Here is an 18,075-nt window from a genome sequence, read left to right on the forward strand (position 1 = left end):
AATCAGCAGATTCACTTTTCAGCTATCATTCCAAAAGGTTACCAACCGGTTCTTAGAAAATTAAAGGCTCTTTAAAGGATTCTTTGGGAAGTATATTAGTTTATTTGCAAAGCTATGTAGTTCTGAATCAGAAGACCTAGATTCAATCCTAGCTTCTCCACTTTATGAAATTGTGTGATACTGGGCAAAACACATTGGTTTTAATTATGAGTAACTCTTAATTTCCAAAGGGCCTGGTAATGTGGGTTACCAAACCCATTGGGATTACAAGTGATGAGTAATCACCGCAGGCCCAGACTGTCACTGGGGACTCCTGGGGCCATTTTATGCCGAGTGCCACGGGGGTGCAACAGCTGTGTGCTTCTGCTTTGTGCGATCCGGGGCACTATGGCATTACAAAAGGAGCTTGTGCACCGTTTCTTTAATACTGATAGCGCTGGTGCACAAGTGGCACCAGCACTATCTTGAAATGCGTTCTCTTGTTTGCATGGAGGTGTGTCCCCATGCAAATGAAGGTATCTCTTTGCCTCTCTATCTGTGCCCCGTTATGGAAGCTACTACAGAGGCAAACAGGCCCTTAAAGGTCTTGACAATGCGCCACAAAAATGTGGCCCATTGTCAGCGCACCTCGTGAGAGCAACCATTTGGAGTGGGGGAAAAGGGGTCTCATGGAACCTCCCGCCCAGACTTCCTTCTGCAGACAAATGCAGTTATTCACTGCACCTGCCTGAATGGGGCGCTATGTCCCCTTTTTGAAGTGTAGGTGGAAGCACATGCACTGTGATAAAGGAGTGGCTTGTGAGCAGCCACTCTCTATTTCACTGAATGCTTTGCCCCCAGGGCAGTCACAGATTTGCACTGGGACTAGTGCATTGATTGTACTAGGATGCACTGTCCCTGCTTCCATAGTGCACCTGTTTAAAGGTGCACCATGGCGCAAATACAAACAGTGCGCATGTCTAAAATACTGGCCTAGCTTCTCAAAGCAGCTGAAATCTATGGAAAAGAAATCTGGATAGGGATGAAGAAAAACCTGGGAACTCAGATTATCAAATAGTATTCTGCAGTTCTCTAATTTTCTAAGTGAATCTTCTTAATAAGTCAGTTTTTCTGACACCCTGAGATACTGTTCTGGCTGATATTATTATCAAAAGCCAGGGTGTGCTAGAAGGACTATGAGACTAAGGGTCAGATTTAAGAAAAGTTGTGCTGCATCCAATGCAGCAGCACTTCTCTTGCACCCCTTAGCGCCCCCCTAACGCAAGCATGTGTGTGCTGTATGTAGGATACAGCACACCATGGGGGTAGTTAGGGAACTAGCATCAACATTTTTTACACTAGTTTGGCGCTTTCCAAGATTAGTGTAAAAAATGTTGACGCTAATCCTGCAAAGCACAATAAGGCCCATTATAGATAATGGTGTGTCTCCTTTAAATGCCTGCTCTGTGCAGGTGTTAAAAATGCCTCAAAAAATGGCACAAAGAAATCTTTTAGATTTCTTTGCACCATTTTTTGACTCCCTAATGGGAGAACATCCCCCTTGCATACATTATGCCTGGCGCAGCCATAATGTGGAGCAAGGGGTTACAAAGTGGCGCACTGTATGCATTGCCCCACTTTGTAAATCTGGGGCGCAGATTTTGGCCTCATTGGGCCACATTAGCATAAAAAAATTGATGCTAGTGTGATGCAAGGAGGCGCTAAGCCCTCTTAAATCTGGGCCTAAATTTCGATCTACTACACTAACAGTAGTAAGAACTTGAGCACTCTAAAATCTGCACCTAAGTGTTACTTATGCTCCTACCATAAAGTGCTGGCGGCAGTTTCATCTAGGGGCACACGGTAGGTGAAGGTAGCATAAAGAGATATAAGAGGTATAGTGCTGCAAGAGACGTGTTCCCATGTTCACTATTATATAAACTGGATTAGACTGTGTAGTATTGGGCACTGTAAAACCAGCACTGGACTGGACATTGAATTTATTATGCATGTTGGTTGATAGTTGAGTTATGAGCTCAACTCCTGCACAGTACCTCCCTGAGGAGCCTGGGACTGCTCACTCTCACTACTCTGGGAGTCCAGTAAGGAAAGGGTTGTGTTTCGCTCAGTTCGCAATAGACGAGCCATAGAATACCAGTGACAAATTAAACTCAACCACCATGGCTGAGGCCCAGAAGCGCTTGCCTGCTCAGTGGCCCCAAAATGAGGCCTGACAGCACCCCTTGGTCTCAGAAGTGAGAAGCAGCCCTTCGTCTGGCCCCTCAGTAGCAGATGTGACACTGTTGAGAGGCGTTGGCTAGAACAAGTGTCAACTCCGTGACGTCAGAGTTAAAGTGTGTCTGATGTGAGGACTGCCACCCCCGGCATTTCGGTGACTTTGATGTCCACGTTCTTCAGTAACTCCACCTTTTTTTCATATGCAGCCCTGAGTCCTCCCTTCCTCTTTTTCTGAGGTTTCTTTCCTGTTCATATCGTCTTTCGCACTTTCCCTCTGTGAGCCTTCGCTTGGTTTGGCTGTCAAACATTTTGGAGTAATTGCTGAGCTGGAACGTGGCTCCTCCGTCAGACCGCGCGACATAAATCGCAGGCATCGCCTCGGCTTCCAATGCGTAAACCTTCAAATGTAGCGAACAATACATCCCTGCGAGTATGGATTGCAGGTGAAGCGCTGGATGGACGCTGCCCGCTTTTGACAGGTCTAGCCGCTAGGCTCCTTTCAGGCCAGTGCATGTGGAACAACCCGCCATGATCCGCGAGCGGTTGAAGCCAGTTTGCTGGCGAACGGCGCGCGCGAACTCCCCATGCTATCAATCCAGCACCACTTGGCAGTCGTAAATTTTTTCCAGACAGCCATTGCTGACTTAATCTTCCCAGTCTATTAATCTTCCATTATGAATATCACCAATATACCTTTATTAGCGATTGTACTAGATCTTTGCATCCCAATGGCCCGGTTTCCTATCCGTCTTGAGTAGCATTGATTTAACAGACGTCGTGACCAAGATTAAATAACTGCCAGGAGGGATATGTTATAGATTCCTACTTTCCTCCTTTCATTTAGTTATACGAACTAAAATGGTGCCAGTGACACTGCCGTCTGGAGAGCGTGAGGGGGAACAAAACACAAAGAATTCTTCCTAAATAGCTTCAGGGTTATCCAGAAGCCCCATTATCGATCACTGAGTTTTATCATGAGCCATTTAATATTTGCACAGTGACCTACTCTCCCACTACAGCTTATTACAATGAGGTCGTGGGAGATAATGTTATAAGTTACAGACTCATTAGCACCAATATTTCTTCTCTCTAATCCATTCTTTGATTTCACCGGCCACTGGTTTGTAATGGGCGAAAAGTATGACACGTTTGTTTATGAAGGAGTTGTTAATAGTGCCAATAGATTCAGGGGCATATTTATCAACGTTTTGCACCACCCTTGAGTTATTTTGCCCCAGGGAGGCTTTCCGTGGGGAGCATGGGTGTTCCCACACATCCACCTGTGGGTTCTGAAGCATTCCCAGATTTACCAATGCTGGTAGACCTGGTAATAGGTCAGAATGCTTCACCTCCCTAGACGAGGCGTAACAAGGAGAAATATCTTTATTTCTCCTCCTTTTTGACTCTTTCTATGTGTGCTGAATTCTGCAGCACACAGAGAAAGAGGAAAAAGCCTCCAAGGATTGTTTGTGAAAAGAAGGTATCCCTTCCTGCACAAAAACAATCCGGCCTTGTACACAGAAACCCTTGCACCATGGTGCAAGGATGCCTGCGTTGGCATTCGGCAGCAGTTTCCATGCCAGCACAGGCAGATAGGAAGAATGCAACATATCTTGAAAGATATGGCTCATTTCTGCCCCTACCTTTCACATAGCGCAGCAAGGTGACCTGCTGTGTTGCGTGAAATGTTGATAAATATGAACCATAGGGTTTACTACCACAAGGGTGTTGCTAGTTTTCTGGTAATCATGTTGTCTTGTCAAACACCACTGGCCCAGTGGTGATGCCCTGGGATGCTGGGAATGAAAACCAGCACAGAAAAGATTTTCATACAAGCCCCTCACTGGACTGTCAGAGCCTTTCCGTCTCCAGGGGGCTTAGGGCAAGTTCAGGTAAAACATTAGTGCCTCAATAAATGCCAGTCTGATACAGTTTGCCCTACGGAACATGTTCTGATTCCTAGGCAGAGGAATACCTCAATTTTACTAACATTCAAATTATGTCCTGGGATATGATGCTCTTTACTGTCCGCGTGCCAGTTAAAAGTCCTTCAAAAGCGTCGTGCAGCTCACAATATGATGACAAACATGTAATCAGACCAGGGTACTGCTCACAATGCCTCTTTGCCAGGTGGTATTGGTGACGATCTGAAATGCCAGAGGTGTTCGGGTTGCCAAGGTTGCTGTTCTGGTGCTGGTTACTTATCATACAGACTCAGGCCCCATATATAAGTGGTCGGTTGCGGTTGGTACATAGGGGACGCCGAGGATGCTGCAGTGGGGCCTGTGTACGCACATGTGGAATACACCATAGTAGCAAGCGTAATTACTTCTTGGCCTTTTTATAAATGAGAACCATTTTAGCATCTTCATCGAAGGATGGATTTAATTGGGTGGGTCCGGCAAGGCTTCAGACTGGCAGTAATTATAAAAATACATTGAAATAGGTCTCTTTCGGGTCCTCTGTTCATGCCCTAAACTTTAAGGAAAATACTCTCTCTACAGTGTATGCACGAACCCTTAAGGTAATCCATCTCACAGATGCAGTCCTTGTTCCATTTTACAAATTTTACTTCATGTTGCACAGTTTTTGTGACACTGTTTTCCAGGGATATTATTTTTAACATAATGTGATTCCACTATTTTCTTTTTCATGCAGCATATGAGTCTAGTAAGGTGCATATTGCAAATTGACCTGTGTCTAAGTGAGTCAGGAAGTGGATGAATGTTCCTTACAGTGCACAAAGTATGAGCTCTAAAGTTGAGGATGAAGGCAGTGTGAGTTTATCACATTAACTGTCACCGTGCCATAAAGGTGTTCAGAGTACATGTTCATTCAAACATTGGTATCCCTGCAGAGCGCACAGAGCAGTGGTCATATATGTACCAATTGTAAGTACGATTCTATGGGAAAGCATGTGAAGGAGGTACAGCTGTTGAAATTGCCAAAGGAAACAAATGCAATGTTAGTATGTGTGTGTGTGAGAGACAGAGTTATACAAGCAGAGGGGAGATTAAAAAGACAGCAATGGAGAAGATAAAGGTGGGGTGAGACCTGCTGATGGCAGGATTTTGGTGCACTAACAGAAAGCACACATACAAACACCTGACTATTTGTCAGGTGGCATGCTGTGTCAAGCACAGGATTCTGGTTCATGTGTTTAAACCACACCCAAAATTAAACAGGCAGCACCTATTGTATAGTATTTATAGTTCCACATCTGTGGCCATGTCTCTCTCTGAGAACTCCAGCCCCCTTTTCCATTCTGTTTAGCCAGCTGGTCAGGTAAAATGTAAAGACAGAATAGTTCATACAGACGTGCACCATGTGCTGATTTCTAAACCGACCTGGCTTCAGCCATCAAATGTGAACAACAATTGGGCACACAGAATAGAAAGACAACGCAATGTAACACGTTCTACTTTACTCACTCATTCTTATCGTTATCTCAGAGAGGAGGTATGGTGGTGGAACCTGGCACCAATCTTGATGGGCACTATTCCGCAGAGGTCTGATAATCAATCAATATTGAACTTATGCCGTTTTCTGTGGTGCACAGAATACCTCAAGGTGAAACCAAAGGAATTACAAGCAGTCAGGGTTCAACAAGCATCACCCACTTGACATGTTGAATGGTGGTTGGACATAAATAGACAAGGGAAGGAACATCTTACAAGAGTTTGAGAGGTGACAAGATGGTAGAGACATGAACAAGCTCACATGGAGGCACCATGGGTAAGAACGTGACGTCAACTCACCAAGTGACCAAGGGCCACAATATATTTGTGGCGATTGTAAACCCTCCTAAAGTGGTAATTAGCAGCAGTTTGCTGGTGCAGATCCAGAAGATGAAGCCCAGAGGCTGGCTGCTGAGAAGAAGGATTGTGTGGAACAAATTTCCCCAGGGGTTGCATATCAAAATATTGCCTCAATAGTATTGTGCTACCAGAACACCAGCAACAAAATATCGAGAAAGTTAGTGCATACAGCTAAGTATGGATATACTATTCTTAACTTCATGTCTACATACCTTGAAGTAATGCATATTGTCAAGGTACGTAGATGCGGAGTAAAGTAACTTTTATTTACTTCTTTTTAAGTTTAATATTTTATTTTATTAAGATATAAGAAGAACATGCAGGATTTATAAAAAATAATCCATCAGTAAGATGATACTTGACAAAAGAAGGTAAGCAGTCTTACATGGCATAGCTACTAATGGAGAAAAAGAGTACAGTGCTTGTCTGGATCCAGGTATGAGGTATGGATTAAATGCTAACACAATAAGCAATGACAGGAAAAGTAGGAAAACTATAAGGAGAGAAGAAGGAGAGGAAAACGGAGTGGAGAGGAGAGGGCAAATAGGAGAAAGGGAAAGGGAGATAACCAAATAAAACAATTCTTGAAGCAATGTAGTAAGATATGACTAATTATAGAACTGTAAAAAACAGTATCACAATTAAGCAACAGAACACTATATGAGCAATGCAATATGACATATAATTACTTAGCTTATATGCTTGAAAGGTATCTGGTGCGTGGTTCCCGCAGTGTTTCACACTTGGCAAACAAAAAGGTAGAATTTAGATTGTGTCGATCTTGTCTATGGTTATGACACACCAAGGGCCAGATGTAGGAAACTCAGATTTTGCAAATCGGAAATTGCGAGTTGCAATTCCGATTCGCAAAATCGGATGCAGACCGGTGTCTCAGACACCGTCTGCGAATCTCAATGGGGTCGCAAAGACACACCTCATTAATATTAATGAGGTGAGTTGCATTTTGCGACACCATTGAGATTCCCTGCACTCACAGGGATGGTGGCCTGCTGGAGACAGCAGAACTCCATGTCTGTGACTGCTTTTTAAATAAAGCAGTTTTTTTTTTGTATTGCAGCCCGTTTTCCTTAAAGCAAACGAGTTGCAATACAAAAAAATAACGAAACCATTTGGTTTCGGTTTTTCAGAGTAGGCAGTGGTCCATTGGACCACTGCCTGCTCTGAAAAAACATTAACTGCAACATTCACAAAGGGGAAGGGGTCCCATGGGGACCCCTTTCCTTTTGCGAATGGGTTACCACCAGTGTGACACTGATGGTAACTGCGAATTGCTTTGCGACCGCGTTCACAGTCACAACGCAATTCTGCATCGCGGTGTGAGTCGCAAATAGGAAAGGGACACCCCTTCCTATTTGCGAGTCGCATTCCCATTTTGCGGTGCATCAGGTTGCGCGTTTTGCATGGCGCAAACTGCGATTTTCGCAGTTTGCGACATGCAAAACGCTACCTACATCTGGCCCCAAGTTCCACCACTGTTGAAGAGTAATATTCTCTGTATATTTCTATTTAGCTGGGACAATCCGTAAACCAAGAGGAATTAGAAGGTCTACCAACTTGCCATAAAGTTTATTATGGGGCCAAGGGCGAAATCCAATGATGTCTCCTACTCTTGTCCATACAAAAACCCAGAATTGAGATAAATTGGAGCATAGAAAAAACATATGTGTGTATATGCCAGAATTAGTATTGCAACATCAACAGATTTCTTGTTTAAGGAGTTTTAGTTTGAAAAGATATGATCTGTTAAAATAGAGACGCAAAAAAGAGCCGCATTTGAGTGAGATTCGCAGGGCATGAAGTGATGTGAATTGTTTCCCAAATTTCCCCCCAATGGTGAATAGGCCAACTATATTGTCAGTCAGATTCCCATGTAAGTTCGACTTTGGATTTAGGTCTGTCTGTAAATAGGTAGTCTTAATGCTTTATAGATTAGTGCAGCTTTGGAAGAGTTGGTGATAAAGGTATAAGAAATCTGAGCACCTTAACCCGGTATAGGAGAGGATGGGAATGAACCGAGTGTGTTAATGAACAGTGGTTCCAAAGGCTGATGTTGTTTTAGGCATTTGGCAGGAAGATTAAATGAGGAGGAAAGTGTTTCAAAATAAAGGACTTCATTAGTATTTTGTGGTAATTGGGAAACTGTGACTAAGCCTTCGTTAAACCAAGCACTTCACAAAATTGTCTTTTAGTTGGAGAAGTCATGGTAAGCGCTTGCGAAAACCAGTGATTTTGGATGTGGATCAAGGGTATCGGATAAACAGCCTTTGCTTCGTTTAATACAAAAGGCTGTATGATATATGGAAAAATCCAGGAAATTGACTCCACCTGAAGTCCTGGATAGCTTCAGGTGTTGTAGCGATATGAGAGAGGGTTTTCCATTCCAGACAAAGTTAGATAGAAACTTATCAATGTCTCTGAAATGTTTTGCTGGAATCTTAATAGGTAGCATCATGAGATAGAAATTAATGTTGGGGAGAATACTCATTTTGATTTTCTCAAGTCGGCCCCACTATGACAAAAAAAGTAGTGACCAACCCAGAGTCAGATTAACAATTTTAGAAATAATAGAATCCATAATTAATTTTAAAGTATCTCTAAGGTTATTTTGATAAAGGAACCCCAAGCATTTTATCTTATCCATGTTCCAAGAAAGGCCCATTCCACTGAATGAGGACTTGAAAAAAAACGTATTCAAGAGCATCACTTCACATTTTTCTATATTGAGTTTATACCCCAAAACCTCTGAGTATGCTCTTAGCTCTTTAAAAAACATACAGAAAGGAGTTTTCCGGTCAAAAAATGTAAAGAAGGATGTCGTCAGTGTATGCTGTGAATTTGATGTGTGTGTTCTGAAGCTGGATACTGGAAAAACCATCTGATAATTTCAATTGAAAAAAGAAACAGTTCAAGAGTGAGAATAAATAGAAAGGGTGATAGAGGGCATCCTGGCCTAGTGCCTCCATTAAGAGGAAAATATGGAGACTGTACAGCATTAACCATGACAACTGAATGAGAAGAAGAATAAAGCAATGAGACAAGTTGAATAAAGTTTGGACCAAACCCCATGCCAATGAAGGGACTGGGGAAGAATTGCCAATCAACTCTATTAAATGCCTTTTCAACATCTAAAGCTATTGCGGCCTGGGAGTGTTTGAGGTGGAGGACTGTTTGATATCCACTAGATTGGGCGTAAGATCGTTGAGTCTGATGTCTAACGCTTTGGCAAAATCTTACATTCCCAGTTTATTGATGAGATATGATGATCATTTTTGCATTGGGTTGGATCCCAGTCTTTTTTTGGAATGAGACAAATCATTGCATCTTAAAAGGACCAGAGGAATTATTCGGTGAGAGAAAATTATTAATTAAAGTGAATAGTTTAGGGAGCAATAGTTTTGAAAAATAAAGAAAAAATTCAACTGTGAACCCATCTGGTCCAGTCTCCTTACCCATGGAGAGATGTTTAACTGCGGAAAACAGTTCCTCCAATTGTAATGGTCGCTCCAATGGAGCAAGATCAATATGTGCAGACTTGTGCATTTTAGAGTGGGAAAGTATGACTTAAGAGACCCCTCTGAAGATAAAGATTTATGGATATACTTGATAAAAGTTTGCTAAGCATCTAGCAATCTACAAATTACAAAACAGATTAGTTCCAGCTGGGTTAGTAATAGATTTGATAGAGTATTTTTCTCTTCTACATGTCAAGTAATTTGCTATTGAAGTATCAGTTTTATTTTTACCTCCGCAATATCTAGCATTCATTTTAAGTAAAGTGCTACATGTTTTCTCAGAGGTTAATTTATTAAATTGAATTCTCTCTGCTACCAGCAGGTCTATATCTGCTTCGTTAATCTTGTACGTAAATATTTGTTCTCTAAACAAACAATAGCCATAAGAATACGAACATACTCTTTCTCCATAGCTTTCCGTTTATTAGAGACATAAGGGCTTATTTACAAGCCGTGCGCCATTGATGCATCACTTTTTGTGATGCACCCGCAGTGCATAGTGCAGGCCCACATCTACAAGGCCATGCAAAGCCGCTTTTCATGGCCTTGTTGATATGGCGTAAGGTAGTACAGTGCAAATCGCTACATTGCCTTACAATGCACCAGGGAGGCTTTCTATGGGTGTTGTGGTGGGTTTTCCACTTGCTGAACTGCCCTGCGCACAAGGCCTGTAAAAACGTTCCATAGTTAATAATAAAACCTCTAGAGGCAGCTTTGAAGGTGTCCCAAACAAAGTGGAAAGAGATCTCCGCTATTTCATTAAACTCAAAATAATTGTGTACAAACTTCTCATATGATTTATGGAACTCCTTTTGGGTTAATAATGTGTTAATAAACTGCCACCTGGATATAGATGGGGTATCTTGAAGAAAATCCAGGTCAGTACAAACCAGAATATGATCAGAGATTATTATTGGACCGGTCTCCGCGTGTACTAAGTGTTGGGTTAGATTTTTACTTAGGAACGTATAGTTGATTCTACTTTGGGAGTTGTGAGGAATTGAGTAGAATGAAAATTCTTGTAGAGAGCGATAAACTAGTCTCCAGGAGACTGATAGGGCATTGTGAGAGATAGTGTGCTTGAATGCTTTGTGGGCCTTGTGTTTGAGGAATCATGTGGATGAGTGTCGATCAACGATGGTATCTATTACTTGAATGCAGTCACTGCCTAAAATGAAATTGACTGTGGAATGTTGTGTAATCTTTTGAGAAATAGTCCTCCAGAAGATTGGGTCGGGGTGTGTGGAGCCATATACATTCATAATTGTAAAAGTGACATTGTCAATTTTTAATTGAACTAATACTCATCTACCCTCTGTGTCATTCTCCTGCGAGACAAGTGCTAGCTCTAAACGTTTATGATATAATATTGCTACTCCGTTTTTGTGTAGCACGGGGGAAAAGTAGAGTTCATCAATCCATTGTTTCTTAAGTTTGTCAATGTTCATATCAGTAATATGTGTTTCCTGAAGTAGTGTGAGTTGGCATGCTAATCTTGATAAGTGAGACACAACATATTGAAATTTAACAGGATTTCCTTAATAGGATTTCCCAGTCCCCAACATTCCAAGTTGTTATTTTGAGAGGCAATCGAGAAGAGACCATTAGTGCACATCGAAAAGGAACTTAACTTGTAATGTTGAACATTGGAAGTGCTACGTTGTAAGATATAGTATGAAAACAGAAGGAGAAAGAAGAGAGAAGAAAAACATGGGGAAGGTGGGAATGAGAGCCCCATAAAAGTAGGAAATATATGAAGACAACAGAGGGAGGGAAATCCTTAGTTGTGGTATGATTGTTACTGACTAAAGTGGACATCCCTAAGGATTCAGAAGGTGTGGAGTGCCTAAAAAAAGATGAGACTGGATCAGCCTCGACGAACAAGGTATGGGGCACAGAAAATATTAAGAAGAGGGAGGAGTATAGTATTTATGTGATATGGAAATAGGAGGGGACTGGGTAAAACAATCAAATATAGAACATGCACTAGAATGGTAAGAACAAGAGGGTACATAATATTACCATAAAATAAGAAATAAAAGGAAGGCAAATTTACTTTGGACCATAAAGGATAGGAATTGGTGGGAGCTGTACACAGCACATGAGGGTGGGAGGACCTGAGACAGATAAAATACTCAATAAGACAGACCTGTGCTGAAATACTAAGGTGAGAGGTGAGGTATTAAATAGGATAAACTTCAAGTGCAAGATAAAACCTAAATAAGGAAGAACAATTGATTAATCATAACAGCAGGCTAACTATACAGAAAACAATAATGTTTTGGTTGCAGCAACAGTCTCTCTTCGTTCATGTCGGCTTTGTTGAAGAAAGTCTTGCAGAAGGGCTGGGTCTTCAAATTTGTAAGTATTTTCTTTGTAAGTAATTTTGAAAAAACAAAGGTGGACTACACCATGTCTGATATTCATGGACTTTAATTGTGGGCAGAACTCAAGAAAATGCTTCCCCCTGGCAGCCATGGCATTGGGAACATACTGAGAGAAATACCATTTGGACCAGACCTTTGCAAGGACTTGACTTGTGTGGCAGTGAGGATGTGCATTAAGTCAGTGTATTGGACTAAGAGAATATTTATGCCTCTTGGTTTGTTGCAGGACATTGAAGTAGAAGGTGTGGGGCCCAAGCAATGCGCTCTTTGAATGTTGAGAGGGCTATGCTCTTGAAGATGGATGATAGCAGGATAGCTTTCTGTAGAAAATAAATCATGTTGGGGCCCTCTGAATTTTCTGGAATACCATAAAGTCACATGTTGTTTCTCCGGTTCCTGTTCTCCAAGTCCTCAGTAGTTCTCTTAAGTAATTCAATTTCCTTTGTCACATGAGATGTATCTGGGATAGAGTCTTCCATATCACTGACCCGTTGCTTGACAGCCGTAAGACGTTGATCATAAGATGACCATTTCTCCTCGATGCATAGTAAGGAGGCATTAGTTTCCACCACAAATGGTTTTAGAGCCCTTATTTCATCCATGATGTTGTTTATAATGAAAGGAGGTGGTGATTTAGAGGGAGAGTCAAGGCCTTTCTAAAGTCTTTTGACTGAAGTCGAGGTCTGTTTTTGCAAAGAGCCAGAAACTGAAGAGGAACCTACCCCTGCAAATTCACTGGTGTTATCCATGAGAACGGACAGGTTTTCAGGGATGAAGTCCAGTTGTTGATTTTTGTGGTGTATGATGAGCTTGGAGTATGATGGAAGAGGATGCTTGGATGATGAGAGAAGAGGATGATGGAATGACCTTCTCATAAAGGATGCTGCAGGGGGCAGGCCTAATCAAAGACCAAATGATTATATAAATAAGTGAAAACTGCTGTCAGGGTAAAGTGGTTGATTCTGTGGTACGTAACCTCCTTGGGAAAGTTAATGTATGCCTTGAATCAAATAGACTGCACAGCTAGCTACTGTAGCGAGATGGAAACGTCTTACCTTAGAAGCCAGAGAGGGTGGAAGCAGTGACTCAGATTACTGTGAATAGTGGTTAATAGGCGGGATATATCTGACATGAAGTGCATATAGCCACTGCACAGAGGAGTGCAACAGAATCAGGAGAAGTCCAAAAGTAAATGATAAATAGGTCCTTACTGTGATAAAATCACTGCTGATGTAGAGCCCATATGAAGAGATTGGTTCCTTCTGCCTTCATAAACAAACCATCAGGTTTCCTCAGAAGAAGCTTGTGGAGTCAAGATAGCGCCTCTTCCTGGTGCGTGTAGCGTTGCATGTGGAGAAAATTGCACACGCTGTGCACTGAAAGTTGGAAAAATACTTAAAATGATAGTGCCACCCTTCTGAAATTGAAATCTATGTGTGCGAAGGAAAATTAGCAGGTATTTGAGCTCTGCCCCTGGGAGTTTTCCAGAGCCTCTCGGGGGAGTTAGATGACAGTGGCCATCTTGTGTGGCACTCGCGACACGTCTCCGTATTTACCTAATTGATATTTTGTATGCTTGATATTATGGCCATAAAATTATGGTAGCAGACTATTATTGAGATGATATTTTGGGTTGAATAACATCCCTTAGAAGTGTGGTGAATTCCAGCAGGCTTTGAAGGAGCTGACCCACTGAATGAACAGTGGTGGAATGCTGTGCTATTATATGATGGTGTGTAAACAACAAAAGGAGGGCTACCATTTTTTTAACTCCCATACCTGACAATAGGACAAGAATACTAGTGGATGATATACAGACGAGGGTGAGCTGACAGCGGCAAAATATCTAGTATGTAAAATGTGTTTCTGAAGAAATTAGATAAGGTTTAAAAAGCTTCTGTGGCAGCAGTATACTGTTTGAGTGGATGGAAAATATAGACCTGGGAGGAGGGTCCTTTGTGAAACTGATGAATACAGACAGGAAGCAACTGGAGAGCTGATATGAACATATGAGTCAGAGCTGAAGGACCAAATGAAAGTTCAAGGAAGCATGGATCAAGCAATGATGATCTTGCAAGCCAAAATGTAAGTCCTAGAAATTGCATTGTAAATTGGAGTCCTGTGTCTCCCACAGGTGAATCCTGGGGATGAATCACAGAAATAATGAGGTTGTTCATTGCTGTTTTCCATAACCTTTCAGACCTCTTGCTTTGGCCAAAAAGCAGACAGACTCCTATCCCCTGCATCCAGTACCCCTAGTGCAACTGAGGGGTAACTGCTGACATATCCAAATCTCCGAAACCCATATCTCTGAAAGACTGGTACAATTAAACAAATCTCCAAGTGAATAATAAACACTTTTTACTTTTTCCAGGCTTTGGTACACACAGCAAATATATAATATTGCAGATCTGCTTGTGTTGTAAAGGACTTCTCGACTTGGGCATCACAGACATTACATCTTTAGTAGTTATAGGGAAACATAAGGAAATGTTTATGTATGGCAGGTCTCATGTTTGCTTGCATCTGAAAGCAGAACAAGCATTTCTAGACAGCACTATTTATAAGGTGTGGCTTCGGAATATCAAGTAGAGAACATCATTATACCTTAATATCAGAGGTAAAATATCAACAGGCAAGAAAGTCTAGATTTTCTATATCTGACTCCACTTCTATGTACCTGAACAATATATCCATATTGTCAAGGTACACAGATGTGTTAAGAGTAGTATATCTGTACTCATGTGTACATACCTTTTGATGTTTTGTTTACAATATTAAGGTATCCATGATATTCCTGTAGTAGCTTTTCCACGCTACAACATGTAGGTAGCAGATCGACAAAGCACCCTTAAAATGCAGATAGTAGTAGTGCCTTGAGCCCTCTGATTAGTCACAGATATCGTGATAGAGCTATTGTGGGAATTTTTATTAGTGTGTTACATTTAGGAGATGTGATACACTGTAAAATGAGTAGATTTGACACTATGCTTCACATGTCCTTTCCTACCTTTGATCCTCTCTTTCATCTTTCATCCTTCCACCCTCTGTCTTATTTCATTTCCTTGTCCACTTTTCCTTCATTATCTTGAGGGTATTATGTAATAATATGTGTTTAAAGGTCGACTGCAGTGCAATGTAAACCGTTCAGTGAAAAGGCTCACATTGATACTATTGCATTTGATGGGACGATAGTACAATAATGTTGTATAACTTTACTATATCGGGTCTCTTTGGCTACGCATAGCTTGTTGTGTCATTTTATTCTTAATGTAAAAGATTTAAACCACACAAGAATATGTGTACTCACCCTTGATGCTAAACTTTAGTATCATAATAATGTCTTTTCACTCAGCCCCAACCCTTGACCTGCACAGCCTATTTATCGTCCCTGACCCTAAACTGATTTTATGTGGCTGCCTTTTGAGACATAAACCTGGCACTGGCTAAGCCAGTGTTGTATTGCAACCTCTATGGACATGATATGTGGGCCCAGTCCTGCTTGATATGGTGTGGTTATACCTTAGGCACCTAGATTAGTAGTGTTTTGGTTTTACTCTCTATTAAAGGCTGGTTCGATTCTGGTTATTTGGTCCTAGACTCCATTCAGAATAAGGTTAGCTTGAGACGCAAGACTAAGGCTTTTTATCAGTGACTTTACTGGAGTGCAAGCAATGGGGAAATTGGCCTTCAATATGGGCACAAATTGGTAATTAGATGAGGACTTAGATGTGAAAGACTAAAGCCACTCCTGTTCTCTGGAGTATGTGACAGTGTCATAACCTTGTAAAAAAGCACTCCTTGCACTTAGAAATAATGCTGGTCAATCTCATGGACATATCTTGATGGTCATAGAAGAAGTTTTCTTTGCAGATCATCTGGACACTTGAGTAATAACCCAAAGAACCATATTCAGGCTCAATCTGTCAGTGCGAGCGAACACTTACGTACATTATCATCTCCCCACAGTATCCAGTAATGGGTGTCAAAGACCTCTTGATGTTTTTTTCAGGCTTGTTAGGACTGCATTGGGTTATTGGCAGACATGGAGACCTAAACCATTTTTTGTTCGATGTAGCCTTTGATGGGTTGAGGGCATCCACATTGGCTACAGCAGCAGTGGTGGCAGTTTGTAGATATGGACCTCGATTCATCAAAATCCCAGGGAGAAAACCTGTCCCAAAATGTTGAACAACTGGAATACATTTATCCGATAGTATGTGTCTGAATCGTAATCCGTGATAGCAGCAGAATGAACGCCATATTGGAATGGTCTAGGTAAATTTCTATGTCTAAATTTAACCATCAAAATGTCCCTGTTTCTGCTCATTCACATTATAATAAATTTAGACATAGACATTTGCTTAGACCATTCCAATATGGCGCTCATTTTGCTACTAATAAATGAATTCCGGTTGTTCAACATTTTGGCATGGTTTTTTAAAATCTGCTATTAATGTGGGATTTCGGTATAGTAGAGACGATGTGCATACTCTTGATAAACCTTGCCGATCAGACATACTGAACAGATTATTTCCCATTCCTTACTTTCCCATTGTCTATTTCCATGACCTGGCTGGGGGATGGATGGATTACAACTAATTGCTTAAAAATAGCCAGCTGTTGTGTAATATGAGGATGTGGGGAGATTTCACGCTTATGAATAAAGGAAGACTATATACAGTTTAAAAGAGTCATGTCAGTACTTGAGATTGGGATTGCCCTTGTATATGATTATACTGATTAGTCTAACCTTGAACTCTCTTTGTGATTTTGACTGGATGGGTAAGGGGTCACCTGCCTAGTAGGTCAAACTATTTCTTGGATATTACCATTATATTTGGGTGACAATTCTTGGGTGTCTAACCCCTTCTCTAAAATACGTTTATTTTAGCTGTCTCCTGCCTAAGTTTGCCTCTGTTTCTAAGTTGTCAATGGGAAAAATATCCCCCACCCTTTTCACTGTTTACCTCTATACTATTTTGAAATGTTGGCATCTATGGGGATAGAGTATTTTTAGGAATCTTGTTGATGGTTATGGTAGCATTGGACACACCCAAAAGGTGCATAGACTGTGGCCTTGCCTTAGGTATCATAAAGCTGTGCAGAATACATGCCCATCAACTCATAATAGAGGAATGTACACCTGTATTACTGTGCAAGATCATGAGCCCACTTTTTTGCCAAGTTTTGTGGCTCTAGGTTTCTTTATCTTTCCTCCCTTGTCAACCATCTTGTGTGTCCCTCTCTCCTAACTTGTCCAGCACATTCTCTTGTTTGTTTTTGTCCCTTTGTGGTTTTTCTCATCTCACTTTGCTCTCCTGCCTCAACCTTTCTCCTGACATTTTTATCCTACCTCTTGTCTGTCCTGTCTAACTGGTCATCTTTCTTCTCTCTCTTTTTAATACCACCTGTTACTGCATCACCTGCCTCCCTCTCTACATCTTTCTTTCTCAGCTGACACTTTATCATGTTGCTCTATTCCTCATCGTTCTAAACCAGGACATCTGAAGTGTATCTGTATTTTTCTTTATCACCCCTCTTTCCTTCAGCTCCTCCTTATTAGTTATTGCTGTGCCGTTACCACCTGTCTATTTCACCTGTCTTCCCATCTAGCTCAGTTACCTTTTTCTTTCTTCTCTATTTTATAATCCCCTTCTCACAAGTCTCCCACACGTTTCACTTCCTAATCCATCTCTTTCTTACCTGCCTGTCACACATTTTTCTGTCTGTATATCAATCCTCTATCTCCCACTTGCCCTAATCTCTCTGCATTGTCTCTTCCTAAAATCTCTCATTATCAACCGTCTTTCACATTCTGTGTCTCTCTTTTAGCCTTCTTTGTCATCTTTCTATCACCACTCCTTTACTTGTTCTCACCTTTCTCTCTACTGTTTCCTTCTACCCAGTCGCTGTCCTTATCATCTTCCTCTCATCTGTCCCATCCTCTCGCCAAGCTATATTTTCCCCATCTTTCTGCATCTTTATCAGTTCAGCCCTATGCCTTCCTCTCTCAGCTCTCTCCAATTGTGCTCCATTTTTGTGTCTGCTCTCACCTGTTTCCCCTCTCTTGTAGCTGTTTCTGTCACCTACACCTCACCTATCAATCTTTCCTAACTC

Source organism: Pleurodeles waltl, chromosome 9 (genome assembly GCF_031143425.1).
Source record: "Pleurodeles waltl isolate 20211129_DDA chromosome 9, aPleWal1.hap1.20221129, whole genome shotgun sequence".
NCBI classification, from domain to species: Eukaryota; Metazoa; Chordata; class Amphibia; order Caudata; family Salamandridae; genus Pleurodeles; species Pleurodeles waltl.